This window comes from Schistocerca serialis, chromosome 3 (assembly GCF_023864345.2).
Source record: "Schistocerca serialis cubense isolate TAMUIC-IGC-003099 chromosome 3, iqSchSeri2.2, whole genome shotgun sequence".
Classification (NCBI taxonomy): Eukaryota; Metazoa; Arthropoda; class Insecta; order Orthoptera; family Acrididae; genus Schistocerca; species Schistocerca serialis.
Window position 1 is genome coordinate 422,737,016 of NC_064640.1, and position 18,108 is coordinate 422,755,123.

Genomic DNA, 18,108 nt, shown 5'->3' on the forward strand with positions numbered 1-18,108 from the left:
ATGTCACTTGCAGCAATATGGTAGACATCATGATGCACACTGTGCAGCATATTCTCTGTATTTCCAACTTCAGTCTTCCATTATCTCTTAGTCCCAGTAATTTTATGTGTGTCCCTGAATCTGTCTGCTCAAATAAAACCTTGTGCCTGTTCATAAAAAGATGTTCAGCCAAGGCACATTTTTCCAGATTTGTGTGCTTGATGCAAGACTGGTAATTTGGTGCAGTGCTGGGAAACACTTTTAATAGATTTCCCCACAAAACTTTTACCGTATTCACATGGATTCTAAATAACCATAACTGAGTCTGTGACCATCCTTCAGAAAATTCCCTCATTTTAATGGGGATGGGGGGGGGGGGGGGGGGACAGAAACAAGTTTTGATCAGTTAACTGTTCAATCTTTGTTCTATTTTACTGGTGATTGTTGCTCCACAGGATGACTGTATACTGAATATCTTGTTTTGATTGAGTAGGTGAACATCTATGTTTCCCAGAGACTGCTGACCTGATATGATTTGTCTGATAGCCATTATCATAGGAGCAGACAGATTGCGTATATCCTTTTGTAGAAAAAGTGATAATTATATAATACGGTTTTTGCTCTGTGTGTCATATGCTCACAGTTCTCAGAGCCAGCACCATATCAGACAACAACCATCTTGGCTCCAAACGGAACTTTTTTTGTAGCTTTGTTAAGAGAGCTAGTGCTCTCTGGAAAATGCACAAGACTATCTTGAGTAACAGGAGAGGATCAATGTACAGAATTCAGTTATTCTCTGGAGCACAAACCAGTAAAGTAGTATGGATCTTAGATACAGTTTCACCTTAAGAAAATGAGATGATGTGCCTTGTGAAGGATAGTCATGGATTCAGAGCAATAGGTATATGTAATTTTCTGTGTAAATTTATTGGTGGTTACATGATGAATTTCTCGAATCATTTTCCAACACTGCACTATAAAAAAGTGCCATGCAAGTACAGAAATTTAGGAAAATAAGGAGTGATTAAATACAGCCTTGTGAATAAACACAAGATTATATTTGGGCAGATGCGGGTTCTGCCCCACTCTGTGAATTACTGGAACTCTGTCATCATGAAGACCATAGAAATTGGAATGTACATTAACAAGTTGAAAAGATATAAAGATTTGGAATTAAAATTCCTTATAGAGTAAGACTACGTACATGTGCACTTACGAGCCAAAAGCTTAATAGCTTGTTTGCCAGTCTTTTGAATGAAATAAATCCCTGTTCTTCTTACGCTATGTGATCAGAAGTATCCAGAAACCTGGCTGAAAATGACTTAAAAGTTCGTGGTGCCCTCCATTGGTAATGCTGGAATCCAATATGGTGTTGGCCCACCCTTAGCCTTGATGACAGCTTGCAACAAGTTCAGTGAGGGGCTGGAAGGTTTCTTGGGGAATGGCAGCCCATTCTTCAGAGTGCTGCACTGAGGAGAGGTATCGATGTCACTTGGTGAGACCTGGCATGAAGTCGGCGTTCCAAAACGTCCCAGAGGTGTTCTATAGGGGATTCAGGTCAGGTCACTCCATTACAGGGATGTTATTGTTGTATAACCACTCTGTCACAGGCCTTGCATTATGAACAGGTGCTTGATCGAGTTGAAAGATGGTCAATGTGGGGGGTGGCCGGCTGGCCTCGGCCGTTTATCCTGTCAGTGGGGAGGTGGCCATTCTTTCAGCAGGGCCTGAGCAGGCTCATGGGGGCAAAGGCTTGCTGGTTATTGGGAGCTCCAACGTTAGGCGGGTGATGGAGCCCCTTAGGGAAATAGCGTACAGTGCTGGAAAGAATTCCAACGTGTACTTGGTTTGTCTGCCAGGGAGGCCTCATCCAAGATGTGGAGGCGGCTTTGCCTGCGGCTATCGAGCATACGCTGTGCAGTCGTCTGCAAGTAGCTGCTCACGTCGGCACCAATCATGCCTGTCGCTTGGGTCTGAGGCGATCGTCAGTTCGTACAGGTAGCTGGCGGATTTGTTGAAGACCGCTGGCCTCACATGTGGCGTGCAAGCAGAGCTCTCTATTTGCAGCATCGTTCCCAGAGTGGACCGAGGTCCTTTAGTTTGGAGCCAAGTGGAGGGTCTCAACCAGATGTATCGTTGACTCTGTGCCGGTCTTGGCTGCAGATTTCTAGACTTGCACTATTGGGTGCGGAATTGTAGGACGCCCCTAGATAGGTCAGTGGTGCACTACACAAAGGAAGCAGCTACTCAGGTAGCAGAGTACTTGTGGTGTGCACATGGTTTTTTTTAGGCTAGGCAGTAGTGTGTGGTGTCCTGATGAACACCCAACAGTCAACGTGCAGGCAGGGAAATCAGGACGCGCTCAGTGTACAGACTGATGCTATCAAGATATTTGCAGTAAATTTTCAGAGTGTTCGGAATAAAGTTCCTGATTTTACAGCCCTCCAGGAAGTGTGTGGCTCGCAAATTATTCTCGGGACTGAGACCTGGCTGAACCCTGAGATAGGAAGTTCTGAAATATTTAGTGAGGGTTGGAACGTGTATCAGAAAGGTAGATTAGACACCGTAGGAGGTGGTGTCTTCATTGCAGTTGACAAAAATATTGTGTCTACTGAGGTCGAAGTAGAGTGTGATTGTGAAGTTATCTGGACACGTTCAGCAGGGCTAGGAGAAATAAAGTTAATTGTTGGGTGTTATTACCAGCCACCAGGTTCCACAGTGACAGTTCTAGAATCATTCAAAGGGAGTCTACACTCTGTATTGCAGAAGTATCCGGATCATGCTATATTAGTCTGAGGCGACTTCAACGTACCTAGTATAGACTGGGATGTCTATGGATTCATTACAGGTGGTACAGGCAAGCCGTCGTGGGAATTACTTTTGAACCCATTATCCGAAAACTGTCTTGAGCAGCTAAATCGACAGCCAACACGTAATGGAAATATTTTAGATCTGGTAACCACGAACAGACCAGACCTCATTGACGGTGTCAGTGTTGAGACAGAGATTAGTGATCATGATGTTGTCATTACAACTATGGTTACGAAAGTTAAAAAGTCCGTCAAGAAGGCTAGGAGAGTATTCTTACTGGAAAGAGCAGATAAGCAGTTGTTAGCATCCCACTTAGTAAATGAATCGACTTTTTTACTTCCGGTACGATGGACGTGGAAGAATTATGGGCAAATTGTTAACACATTATAAATCACGCATTGGAGAAGTATTTGCCGAAAAAGTGGGTTATGGACGGAAAAGACCCACCGTGGTTTAACAGCGCAATTCCGAGAATGCTCAGGAAGCAAAGACGGTTGCACTCGCGGTACAAGAAACATCGGGAGAATGAGGACAGGCAAAAGTTAGTAGAGATTCATGCTGCTGTAAAAAGAGCGATGCGTGAAGCATTCAACCACTACCACTGCCATACGTTAGCAAAAGATCTTGCTAAAAACCCAAGGAAATTCTGGTCTTACGTAAAATCGGTAATCGGGTAGAAGGCTTCCATCCAGTCACTCACTGATCAGTCTGGCCTGGCATCAGAAGACAGCAAAACGAAAGCTGGAATTTTAAATTTAGCTTTTGAGAAATCTTTCACGCAGGAGGATCGTACAAACATACCGCCGTTTGAGTCTCATACAGATTCTCTTATGGAGGACATAGTGATAGTCATCCCTGGGGTTGTGAAGCAGCTGAATGGGTTGAAGATAAATAAATCACCAGGTCCTGATGGGATTCCAATTCGGTTTTACAGAGAGTACTCTACTGCATTGGCTCCTTACTTAGCTTGCATTTATCGCGAATCTCTTGCCCAACGTAAAGTCCCGAGTGACTGGAAAAAAGCGCAGGTGATGCCTGTATATAAGAAGGGTAGAAGGACAGATCCTCAAAATTTCAGACCAGTATCCTTAACATCAGTTTGTTGCAGGATTCTCAAACATATTCTCAGTTCGAATATAATGAATTTCCTTGAGACAGAGAAGTTGCTGTCCATGCATTAGCACGGCTTTAGAAAGCATTGCTCCTGCGAAACGCAACTCACCCTTTTTTTCACATGATATCTTGTGAACCATGGATGAAGGGCATCAGACGGATGCCATATTCCTTGACTTCCGGAAAGCATTTAACTCGGTGCCCCACTGCAGACTCCTAACTAAGGTATGAGCATATGGGATTGGTTCCCAAATATGTGAGTGGCTCGAAGACTTCTTAAGTAATAGAACCCAGTACATTGTCCTCGATGGTGAGTGTTCATCGGAGTTGAGGGTGTCATCTGGAGTGTCCCAGGGAAGTGTGGTAGGTCTGCTGTTGTTTTCTATCTACATAACTGATCTTTTGGATAGGGTGGATGGCAATGTGCGGCTGTTTGCTGTTGATGCTGTGGTGTACGGGAAAGTGTCGTCGTTGAGTAACTGTAGGAGGATACAAGATGACTTGGACAGGATTTGTGATTGGTATAAAGAATGGCAGCTAACTCTAAATATAGATAAATGTAAATTAATGCAGATGAATAGGAAAAAGAACCCCGTAATGTTTGAATACTCCATTGGTAGTGTAGCGCTTGACACAGTCACGTCGATTACATATTTGGGCATAACATTGCAGAGCGATATGAAGTGGGACAAGCATGTAATAGCAATTGTGGGGAAGGCGGATAGTCGTCTTCGGTTCATTGGTAGAATTTTGGGAAGATGTGGTTCATCTGTAAAGGAGACCGCTTATAAAACAGTAATACGACCTATTCTTGAGTACTGCTAGAGTGTTTGGGATCCCTGTCAGGTCGGATTGAGGGAGGACGTAGAAGCAATTCAGAGGTGGGCTGCTAGATTTGTTACTGGAAGGTTTGATCATCACGCGAGTGTTACAGAAATGCTTCAGGAGGAAAGGAGGCGTTCCTCTCGTGAATCGCTACTGAGGAAATTTAGAGAACCAGCATTTGAGACTGACTGCAGTACAATTTTACTGCCGCCAACATATATTTCACGGAAAGACCACAAAGATAAGAGAGATTAGGGCTCGTACAGAGGCATATAGGCAGTCATTTTTCCTTCGTACTGTTTGGAAGTGAAACAGGGAGAGAAGATGCTAGTTGTGGTATGAGGTACCCTCTGCCACATACCGTATGGTGGATTGCGGAGTATGTGTGTAGATATAGATGATGCAGTCGCAATCCCCGAATTGCTCTTCAACAGAGGGAAGCAAGAAGGTGCTTAAACATCAATGTAAGCGTGTGCTGTGATAGTGTCACGCAAAACAATAAGGGGTGCAAGCCCCCTTCATGAAAAACCTGACTACACCATAACACCACCGCCTCCGAATTTTACTGTTGGCACTACACATGCTGGCAGACGACGTTTACTGGGCATTCACCATACCCACACCCTGACCTTGGTTCGCCACATTGTGTTCCGTGATTCATCACTCCACACAATGTTTTTCCACTGTTCAATTGCCCAGTGTGTTTATGCTCCTTACACCATGCAAGGCAATCATTTGGCATTTACCAGTATGATGTGTGGCTTATGAGCAGCAGCTCAATCATGAAATCTAAGTTTTCTCACCTCCCGACTAACTGTCATAGTACTTGCAGTGGTTCCTGATGCAGTTTGGAATTCCTGTGTGATAGTCTGGATAGATGTCTGCCTATTACACATTACGACCCTCTTCAACTGTCAGCGGTCTTTGTCAGTCAGCAGGTGAGGTCGGCCTGTATGCTTTTGTGCTGTATGTGCCTCTTCACATTTACAATTCACTGTCACGTTGGAAACAGTGGACCTAGGGATGTTTAGGAGTGTGGAAATCTTGTGTACAGACTTATGATGCAAGTGACGCCCAATCACCTGACCACGTTCGAAGTCCGTGAGTTCTGCGGACTGCACCATTCTGCTCTCTCACGATGTCTAATGACTACTGAGGTCACTGATATGGAATACCTGGCAGTAGGTCTCACCTAATATGAAAAACGTATATTTTTGGGGGTGTCCAGATACTTTTGATCGCATAGTGTATAAGGGAGCTGACATTTAGTTGATAGGTTTATGGAGCCATGTGGCATTAGATCTCAATGCATAGTTCATGTAATTCACTTAAATAACAGGCCACTGATTTGCACACTCAGTAATAGCGCCCGATAAGGACCCAGATGGGTTCAATAGGATTTACATCAGGCGAATTTGGTAACTGAGTCATCATGAGTTCACTATAACGCTCGTCAAACCACTGTAGGATGGTTCTGGCTCCAAGACATGGACAATTATACTGCTGGAACATGACATTGTTGTCAGGGAAGACATCGAGCATGAAGAGATGCAGATGTTTCCCAGCTGTCAGTGTGTTTTCAGTTACTAGCACATGTGCCATGCACCCACAGGACAATGTCTCCCATAGCCCAGCTCTTTCCGTGTACGCTCACAACAGTAGCACATGAACGTTCAACCAACTTCCCCATTTTCGAGATATTCACTCACAGACCCTGTGTAATGATGATCTACTCTCTGTCAGAGTCGCTTATTTCAGTAGATTTCCCCATTTGGAGCCCATATCCTCACTAGGGGGATCCTCTGTCTGTTTCTGCTCTGCTTACGTACTTTTGTTACCATTTCATGTGCCTGCAGTTCCACCAACTGCCACCCAACATTGCGGTGGGCAGTGGTTGTAATGTTTTGGCTTATTAGTTTATGTTCTCAGTTAACATCGTAATGAGAACCAAGATATTGGGGCCAGTGCGGGGGAACCTGAACAATGTTCCCATCTGTGAATTCCAAACATCTCTTGACAGCCTTTTTTTCCTGTCGAACTCAACTGCGGTACTTTGTAGTTACTAAATTCTGTTATCTGTAATGGTTATGATATTACTTCAGATTTTTGGCTGTTTGCTGTTACAGACATGTACCACAGAAACTGTAATCTCATAAGCATTAAAACTGTTTGTTGTTGTACAGAATACTGTACTGCAAATAGAGGGATAGAAATTGAAATATTGGTGAAGAACTAAGTTGAAATTCTGCTCTTATTTTTGGTTCAGTGTGTTTTCTCTATAAATGTCTTGATGACTTTATCAGAATTGCCACAAGTATACCCTTTCTCATCAGTAGTGTTGTAATGCTCTACCTGTAATTTATTTATTGGCTGTAATACATGAAACTCCCAATAAAAAGAATATAGGAAGAAATTATTTTCAGCAGAGTCAGTATGATGGAACTAAAATGGAAACACCAAAGATTATTGAACTAGTCAAATATGTTTGCAAAATAGTAAAGAAAAGATATTGAATAGTTGGAAGTATATGAAACATAAGAATAAAGGGTGATTGTTAATGTATTGACCACATTCCTTTATTGTGCAGGTTGAAAGGTTCATGGATTGAGAACAAATGAAAGAAAAGCAGAAGGAATTAAACATTTGTTTGTAATCTTCTGAAAAAATTTTGGCTGTAACTTCAGAATAGTAGAATGCACTGAAAAAGAATGATGGTTGTACATTGGCCAGCACAATGATGACATGTGAAAAAAGGGCAGTTTGTTATTATCTAGTAGGTTTTCATGATTTGTATAACAGAATTAAATGTTTGATATGTTTCAGATTACCCTACATCTACATATGTAATTCACAAGCCACCATAGCGTGTGTGGTGGAGGGTATCTTGTAACACTGAATGTCATTTCCTTTCCTGTTCCACTTGCAAGGAGAGTGATAGAAAAATGACTGCCTATATGCTTCTGTACGAGCCCTAATTTCTCTTATCTTCATGATCCTAATCCAAAAAGTACATTAGCGGCAGTAGAGTCATTCTGCAGTCAGCTTCAAGAGTTAGTTCTCTACATTTTCTCGGTAGTGTTCCGAGAAAAGAATGTCATCTTCTTTCCAGGGATTCTCATTTCTTATTGCTTTGCAACATTACTCTGGATGTTTAATTGATCTGACTTTGTCAAGGAGTACACTGGTTGTTTTTCCTACTCATCTGCACTAACTTACATTTTTCTGCATTTAGAACATGCTGACATTTATTGCATTAACTAGAAATTTTGTCGTCTCATATCCTCCTACAGTCACCCAATGGTGAAATCTTCTCATGCACCACAGCATCGTCAGCCGACAGTTGCAGATTGCTTTTTACCCTAACTGTCAGATCATTTATATACATAAAGAGCAAGAGCAGTTCTACCACATGTCCCTGTGGTACGCCTAATGGTACTCTTATCTCTGATGAATGCTCGACATTGAGGACAGTTTGCTGGGTTCTTTTACTTCTGAAGTCTTTGACCCACTCACATATCTGGCAACCTATTCAGTATGCTCGTACCGTCATTAAGTCTGCAGTGGGGTACTGTATCCAGAAATGTAGGAATTGGAATCGACCTGTAGCCCTTCATCCATGGCCCACAAGATTCCAAATCTGTTCTGATTTGTGGAAAGAAACTCTTTTGCCTGAAGGAAATTCGTTATATTCGAACTGAGAATATGTTCAAGAATTCTGCAGCAAACTGATGTTAAAGATACTCTTGTGTAATTTTGTGGATCTGTTCTTCTACCCTTGTAAAAATTAACTATTATAGCATACGTGGAAAGTTAAATATCCAACTTGCTACATTCCTGATATGTCACCAATGGAGGCTGACACCTCACTGAGCTGTGTTGCTGGCAGTTTGAAAGAAAAGGCAGCTGTGCCACAGACTGCGCAGTTCTACACTATACAATTATTAAAACGTGATATTGCACCTTGTAAATGCAAAAACACATTCAGAATTTAAGAATTAAACTATGAAAACCACAGAAAAAGCTAAATATGTAATTGCAGGTGTCCTAGTTTGTCACAGGCAGCAGCTGGAAACTGACTAGGGAGAAGGAAACGGTTGGAGACAAAGAACAGTTTACTTGATGTTTGTGATTAAACACATTGAGTAGCATTTAAAGAAACTTTCAGGGATCTGTTTCCTTTGTAGGAGGAGCACAAGGAAGTTATGCTTAATTCTGCTTCATGTGGTAAGGAAAAGAGATACATAACAAGAAGTCTAGGTTAAGTTAAAAGTGGTAAAATATGAGGATATTAATGATATGCTGTTCAAGCAAAAGTATAAAACATCTCTTAACATGTAGGTGATGGAATTAATAGTATCCATTAGAGCCCTGTAATGGCGCGGCCCAACCGCGTGGCCCGCACGCTCCTATGGTGTGCGATAGAGTGTGTCAGTACACATCTCCAACACCTTGGGCCGCCATTTTGCAGAAATTTTAAGCTCTTCCCACTATCACCCTGCCTTCCTCCATCAGAAACAAGCAGAAAGGCCTGGGTGATACCCTTATCTTCTCAGAATCATGAGTGCTACAATCCCAACTTTACTATAAGGGAGCTGGATCATGCTCTGTTCATCCCGATCCTCTGAACCAGGGCCATACGCTGTCAACATTCAGATGTTGCAGCACCTTTCTCTTGGGGGCAAGCACTTTGTGCTTAATACATACAATCACATCTGGGCAGAGGGCGTATTTCCCAGATGTTGGTGTGAAGCCACCGTCATATCTGTACCTAAGGCTTGTAAGGACAAAAACCTTCCTTGTAGCTACCACCCCATCTCTCTCACCAGCTGTGTTTGCAAGGTGATGGCACGTATGATTCATGCCCGGCTGGTATGGTGGCTCGAGTCTCACAATTTACTAACGACTGCACAGTGTGTATTTTGAGTGCGCCATTCTCGTTACTTTGTCCACCCTCATTCACTTCCTAAGGACACTATTCCAGCCTCGCTCTATCACCTTCAGTTTCACGACCTTCGCACAGAATTTCGCGATAGTACATTTGTGTACACTGGTGGCTCTCGGACTGACCATGGTGTCAGGTGTGCCTTTGTCATTGGAGCCCACGTCTTTAGATATCGGTGTCCGGCACACTGCTCAGTATTTACAGCTGAGCTCTTTGCCTGTATCAGACCACAGAGTACATCTGGTGATACAGCCTTTTCAGTTGTGTCCTCTGCTCAGACTCTCTTAGCACCCTGCAAAGTCTGTGTGTGCTGTACACTGCCCATCCATTAGTGCAACGGGTCCAGGAAAACTGTCACTTGCTCACTCTTGGTGGAGTCACTGTGAAGTTTATGTGGGTTCCTGGTCATGTTTGTCTGCCAGGAAACAAGGTTACTGATGCTGCTGCCAAGGCTGCAGCCCTTGTGCCTCAGCCCACTAATTCCTATATTCCCTCTCTGTGTTGCTGTCTGCCAGCAGGTGGTGTCCCTTTGGCATCACCATTGATCCTCCCTTCATGGGAATAAACTCAGGATTTTTAAGCCTCTCCCAGCGGCTTGGATGACATCCTCTTGGCCCTCCTGCTGGGAGGAGGTCATTTTAACTAGGTTGCGTATTGGGAACTGCCTTTGTAGCCATCATCATGTGATAAGTGTTGCTCCCCCACCACTTTGTACACATTGTGCACAAGTTTTAACTGTCTGCCACTTCCTGAGGGAATGTCCGTTTTTTAACCATTTATGTTCCCGCTTGGGTTTGCCGTCTGAGTTATCAGCCATTTCAGCAAATGACGTATGGGCTGTCGACTGCGTTTTACTTTTTATCTGTCAAAGCAATATGGTGAAGGCCATTTAATTTTTAGTTTTGGACTTCCATTTTTGTGTGGTGTCTTTTGTAGCCCTTTCTCCACATCCCTGTTTTTAGCTGTCTTCTCTTACATCAATTGGAATTGATGTTTAGCCATTCTTAACTCCTCTCTGTCTTCGTGTTCTGTAGTTTTGATGTGGGCATGTATGACCCCAGTCGGGTTTGCACCCTAAAACAAAACAAAACAAAAAACAATTGCAAATTCATCTTGAGTGTCCATTGAATGATGATAAATTCTCTGTTCGCCATTTATATGCCAGAGTGTATTCTATAAACAGGCTATTGCTAGACATTTGGCTTTCAAATACTCTTTCTTCTTGTGTGTTAAACTCCTTCCTCCATAAGGACGCATTAAAATTTCAGAAACACCAAATGTCTCGTCTCTGGCAGTGATGCATGGCACTCCCTTCACAGCTGATTACCTTCCCCTTCCTTCCCTAATGCGAGCTTGTGCTCAGTCTCTAATGACCTCGTTGTCGATGGGATGTTAAACAGTAATCTCTTCCTCCTCCTCCATCGGTACTCCTTTGTTTGATATGGCGCTTTTCTCCAATATTTATAAATTTTTACTAACAAAATGTTCATGCAAAACTGATCGCTTCAAGATAGATGAGTCACTATATTTTCCAAGAGCTCCAACATCTATGTAAGTGAACTTATAATGCACAGTGTATAAAGCAAGTAAAATGTGGAAAAATTATTTTTATAATTATAGTAAAGTAAGTTTATTACGAGAAAAAAAGGGGCATAACATATTTTATGTCTATCTTCCGTGGCTGGTTGGTCATGAGTGACCGTCAGCTGCCTGACTAAATTGGCTGCTTAACGTTGTTGCTGCCTAGCACATTATAGCCCAAACTGCTAAAGCTGTCTGCCAATAAGCATTTTTTTGTTTCATTTGTTATGCTGTAAATCAAGTAAGGCAGTGCTCAACTTGAATGGCTTCAGTACTGCAGTGCCTTTGCTAGGTATGATGGTGTGCCTGTGATTTCTCCCACTTCTGACAGATAAAGCCAGTCAGAGGAGGATCTATATTTCAACATGTACTCCAAAATAAGGTACAACTTTAGATTATTGTCATTGTTATAGGTGAAAGAAGCAATGAGAACAGAGAAATCGCAGGACCAACCAGGGATCGAACCCAAAGCCTAAGTTTTGTAGTATGGAACTTAAGCCACTGAGCCACAAAGGTCCATTTCTGAACAAACATTAATAAGTTATATATAAAACACAAACTCTACTTAGCCAAGGAAACAAATACTTATTCTGTATAAGTAAAAAAGCAAATGCGGTGGTATTATATGTTGTTTGTTATTTAATTTAATAGCGAATAAATTTGTTTGAATGCCCTACTTATTCAGATAATTATCCAGACAGAAATGTATTCAAATAATACTCATTTCTTTCCACCACTACACATTTAACTTTTTAGTTAATTGTAAACAAAGTTGATAATTATAGTCTGTTGAAACACTCTAACATAAATATTTTTAATTTGCCCTCTTCAAAATATGTCTAAATGGCAGTGAAATTTTAGCAGCTGACTGAAAGCGAGCATTAATTCATCAGCTGTTATTTCACGTAAATATACAGTTCCACAACTGAAACAACGAACTTCAATAACATTCAATATTCGATTATCACTTTAATTTTTGTTATACTGTGGTAACACTTGGTGAATCTTAGATATACGTTGCACACCATCTCCATAGGAAATGTGGGAAATTGACAGATAAAAATAAGTTCTAATACTAAATGCACCATGAGTGAAGGCCATGTAATAGGGAGTGAACTGCCAGTTGCGTAGTACCGCATGCGTGTGCATGGCGAGTGATGTAGACGAGTGCTGTTCACATGGATTTGCTACATGGCTGCAGTGCTCTAGTATCTGCAATAAGAATTTAAACTTTTATTTATTAGGTACAAGAGTTGTTTAGATACACAAGAAGTAATAAACATTCTTTTTAGGTAGTGTAGACAGACTGAATAGCAATAATGTGTAAAAACAAAATTACCATTGTTATCAGTATATATCTATTATTGCTGCATGCCATGTAAGCCAGAAGAGGCGTTTAATGTTTAGTGCATAATATTAGGGAGAAACTCATTGTGGTGTTGCAAGACTACAAAGATGATGTCTGGAATCATTTGGAAAATGTGGCTGATGTGTCAACTTTGCATAAATGCATCATATTACAGTGTGATTAAAAGTAACCAAACCTCCACTTGGCTTACACCTCCATTTCAAATAAGGAATTGCTATGTGGCTCATTGTTTGTTAGCATTGGTTGGCTGGCTGATTGATTTGTGTAGGAAGACAAAACAATAGTGGTCGTAGCCGAAACTCAGCTTATTGCACGGTTTCTCTTCCTGTGATTCTAGTAAAGCCATCCAGTACACTTAATGAGTAGCAGGAGACCCTTTACTAGTTCTTTATTGGACACAGTTTCTTAAGGAATTAATTACCAAATATTCTGTGCCTTTTGATCTCCGATGCTTCACGTTGGAAGATCAAGTGTGGTTGCAGTTTCATCTCCCTCACTGCGTAGTTGACACTTAGGGATTTCTTCCTCTATACCCATTGTGTGTAGGCATTTCTTAAAGTTTCTATGGTCAGTTATTATTCCTTCCGTCAGTTTGTCTCCTGTTCAAACCCATGATTACAGAACTTCTCTTGGAATATGGCTTTTGCATCATTAGTTTGCCATGTTTTTGTTTTTATATCTTAGTCCAGTACTCTAGGTGCTGCATTCTGATCCAGCTACATAGTTTTGATTTTACCATTGCCTTAGTTAACAGGTTACAGTCCAACAAATGGAATCATAGCGCCTGTCCTGGCCAGCCTTTCAGCTTGTTCATTGCCACTAATTCTTGAGTGCCAAGGACTCATAGCAGGTTTACCCTGTCACTTTCCCCTAGCCTCAAGAGTCATTCTGCAATGATCTTTGATCTTGTTACAGGGTCTGGCAGAGATTTCAGAGCCATTTGACTGACTAAATGACTGTACATGGCATAATTCTTGCAGCACGTACACATATTTTCCTAAGTGCATACACTCATAGCAGATACTTCCACCTAGAACACTGTGGCCATGGCACCCATCTAGTGCATATAAGAGCTCCTTTCACCTTGTGACATACATTCTTTTTGTCAGGAGTCTTTGATAGTTTAACTTCTCTGCTCACTCTACTAGTGTAGTTTCATTAAAAAGCTTAAGATTCCAGAACATGCCATAGATATGTTTCCTTGTGGACACTACTACAACAGTTTCGTTGGATTGACCCTTAGATCCTCTTTCCTGCACCAGTTTCGTACAATGTGCATTGTGCATTGTTCTAACGGTACTAGCAAATTTGCCAAGTATTACTATGACTAAATCATCTGTGTATCCTTGGCAAAATTAACCTCTAACCTCTAGTATATCTACATCTACATACATACTCCGCAATCCACCATACAGTGCGTGGCGGAGGGTACCTCGTACAACAACTAGCATCTTCTCTCCCTGTTCCATTCCCAAACAGAACGAGGGAAAAATGACTGCCTATATGCCTCTGTACGAGCCCTAATCTCTCTTATATTATCTTTGTGGTATTTTCACGAAATGTACATTGGCGGCAGTAAAATTATACTGCAGTCAGCCTCAAATGCTGGTTCTCTAAATTTCCTCAGTAGCGATTCACGAAAAGAACGCCTCCTTTCCTCTAGAGACTCCCACCCGAGTTCCTGAAGCATTTCTGTAACACTCGCATATCAGACCTACCAGTAACAAATCTAGCAGCCCGCCTCTGAATTGCTTCTATGTCCTCCCTCAATCTGACCTGATAGGGATCCCAAACGCTTGAGCAGTACTCAAGAATAGGTCGTATTAGTGTTTTATAAGCGGTCTCCTTTACAGACGAACCACATCTTCCCAAAATTCTACCAATGAACCGAAGACGACTATCCGCCTTCCCCACAACTGCCATTACATACTTGTCCCACTTCATATCGCTCTGCAATGTTATGCCCAAATATTTAATCGACGTGACTGTGTCAAGCGCTACACTACTAATGGAGTATTCAAACATTACAGGATTCTTTTTCCTATTCAGTACAGTGCTTTTCAAACTTTTTGAGCTTTGGGTGCATTTAAAAGGCCGCAAATAATTGTTGGTGCACTATATACACATTTGTGAAGAATATTTTACAACAGTCAATACAGGAAATAAATACTGTGATAAAATAACAAGTCATTTTATTTTGAATTTTGCATCCAGACTACAGAAAATACAACTTAAATGAATGAAAAACATGCTACAATATGAACAAATAATTTTTGTATAGAAAATGTGAGAGTTCATGAAGCACAATTGTCACCCAAATGCGATGGCAGAGCGCCGTGTTGCCTCCTACCCTGCTAAGACGAAAGGCAAGAGAAGCTATTAAGTGAAATGTATTGAATTGAAATAATACAATAAAACTAATGATTAATTTAGATTGCAGAGAAAACTAATAAATGAACTGTACCTTACGTGTACTCTTTCTAGTGTTTAAGAGAAACATGAGGCTGATGTGTCCTCGCAATTTCTTCAATGTTTGGTGATAAATTTGAAAGACAAACTCTCATTTCCTCATCAATACATTGAAAAGTTCCTCTCTTTTTACATTTAATTGTAATGATGGCAGAAAATCCTAATTCACATAAACATAATGTCAAAAATTGAAGTAAAAGATTCAGTCATTTTAGATATTGACAATATTCTTCTTTTATATAAATCCAAAAGGCTTCAAGAGACAATTCCTTATGCTTAATCACCAGTCCATGATTATAGTTCAATTCTTTTATCTGGGCGGCTCGCGCATGCCCGCCCAGACGCGGGAGATTGCTGCGTTGCCAGTTCCACACGACGCACGCGTCAAGAGAAGCAGCGCCATAGTATAGCATAGTTCGCAAGCTTACGTTTAGGGGGGAGCGCGCAGTTCATGAAGTAGAGCCTTCACGGCCGCATTAACCCTTTCGCTGCAACAAAGACGTGTGCTCCCTGCAGTCCGCATTATGCGCGATTTTGTCACTGCACTGCTCGCCTGTGCAGACACATGGTGTTCCGACTGCTTTGACACTTATCATTCGATCCCACAAAAACTATTTGGCCCAAAAATTTGATTTTTACACATCTTCTTGACTGATAACTTCCCCCATAAATGACTTAATTTTGTTTCGATGTTCAACGCAGTTATTATGCAGCATTAAATATAGTAAACCATTGCACGAAATTTTGAAGAGTTTGCAGAGGTCAAAGTCCATAGCGTATACTTTCCATATGGTAGATTTTAGTTGCCACAATATTGAGAATGAAATGTGGACAAGTGCTTTAAAATAAAGCCAAAGGCGCACGGTGTAAATAAAACTTTTATTACAGTCGCGAAAGACTGAATATTTCTCAATATTACATACGACACCTATGTGGTACTTAAATTAAATGAGATATTGTTATACAGTAAATTTTATATGAAATTTAGGTATCTTGTCCACATTTCATTCTTAACATTGTAGCAACTAAAATCGAACATACGGAAAGTATACGCTATGGACTTTCAACATCTGCAAACTCTTCAAAATTTCGTGCAATGGTTTACTACATTTAATGCTGCACAATAACTGCGTTGAACATCGAAACAAAATTGTCATTTATGGGGGAAAGGTATCAGTCAAGAAGATGTGTAAAAATCAAATTTTTGGGCCAAATAGTTTTTGTGAAATCATATGATAAGTGTGTCAAAGCAGTGGAAACACCATGTGTCTGCACAGGCGAGCAGTGCAGTGATGAATTGTGGCGTCAGATGCGCAGAACGGGGAGCACGTGTCTGCACCAGCGAAAGGATTAATGAAGAGACAAAGCACTAGAAATTTCAAAAAGCTGCATTCAAACGAATAAAATTCGTGAAGTAAGACACTTCGATATTGTTTTTAAATAAAGAAAATATTATGCACCACACAAGGTTTGAACTCGTAACCTTTTGCTTAGTGGCCCAATACCTTAACCGTTACACTAACGAAGCTCGTCTGGCAGTATAAGTCCATGAGGAATGTAACATGTCACGCAAAATACTGACAAACACAATTGGTACGACTATGAATTACTCATGCTTCGTCGAAGTACAATAGGAAATAAACAATTACCGCTGTTCTTTATTTCGAAGAAGCGGTTCGTGAGATTGATACAAACACCTTTCCTTACTATCGCCTGAATTAGGAGTCTTATTGCTTGTTTGGTTTAATTAATTAATAGAATATGAAGCAATTGATATAAAGAATGCTTTTTCCAAACTTTCTATAAAAGAAAGTCTGTTACCAAGACATTGCTTTTGTTTTATTACTTTAGTTATGACTGAACGTTTCTAAAACTGGAGACTCTCGTCCGAGCTCTGCAGTGCAGTCGAGATCTGACAATGTCATTCTCTGTTCATTGGCTGACTGTGTTTTGTGGCGTCAGATGCGCAGAACGAGCTTAAACTCGGCCGCCAACATAAATGACGCGCACTTTAGTAGATGTAGCTGCCAGTTCTTCTTCTTCTTCTTCTTCTTCTTCTGCTGTTAATGTTAAGCCGAAATCACCTGAGGTTTCCATGAATGGGTTTCGAATCCAGTCGTACTGTTTTGTATTGAGGGATGGAAAATATGAACTCAGTTTCTTTTTTAAACTTATTAATGATCTATAACTATTGGAAGTATTTCATTTATCCAAGTGCTCCTTACCAATGGGAACATTTCCAAGTTACCTGAAACAGCTTTTCTTTTCCATATTTGTAGTTTTCTGTGAAACACTTTAATTTTTTTGGTGGATGTGAGAATATTTTCTTCTTTCCCTTGCATATTAGTGTTCAAAATATTGAACTGCTGAAATATATCGGCCAAATACAGCAATCTGGCAGTCCAAAATTCACTCGGAAGGAGGTTGCAAAAAGTAAATGTTTCATTTCTTCAAAAAACACGAAGTTCCTGTCGTACCTCATACACACATGTAAGTACTTTCCCCCTCGACAACCACGTGACTTCTGTGTGTAGAACCAACCGTCTGTGTTCTGACTCCATATTGATACAAAGTTTTTCGAATAAACGTGTTTTGACAGGTCTTGTTTTAATGAAATTTACCATAAGAACAACTTGCTGTAAGACTTCTCTCAATTTTTCTCCCAATGTCCTTGCTATTAAGGCCTCCCTGTGAAGGAGGCAGTGAGTTACGATAACATCTTCATTTATTTTAATTTTTTAATTTTTACACAAAACAAATAATGTTCTTAACACAGCCTACCACTGAAGGGGTGTGACCTGTACAAAAGACTGTACACGACTTCCATATTAACTGCCATTTATTAAGATAATTATTTAAAATGTTGAAAATGTCCTCACTTTTAGTAGACACACTTAATTCTTTGCAAAAAAGAAACTGATTTACTATTTGATCTTGATTAATGAAACGGACAAATGCTAATAGTTGTGATTGGTTGGTAATGTCTGTTGATTCATCAACTTGCAATGCAAAGTTTGAG

The 18,108-nt window shown here is 40.8% G+C and overlaps 1 protein-coding gene across 1 annotated transcript in view; it reads left to right on the plus strand.

Annotated features, from left to right (window-relative positions):
• The window catches only part of LOC126470301 (protein purity of essence), a 475,244-nt gene that overhangs the window by 65,977 nt on the left and 391,159 nt on the right, over window positions 1-18,108 (plus strand). The gene's annotated exons all lie outside the window — the stretch shown is intronic.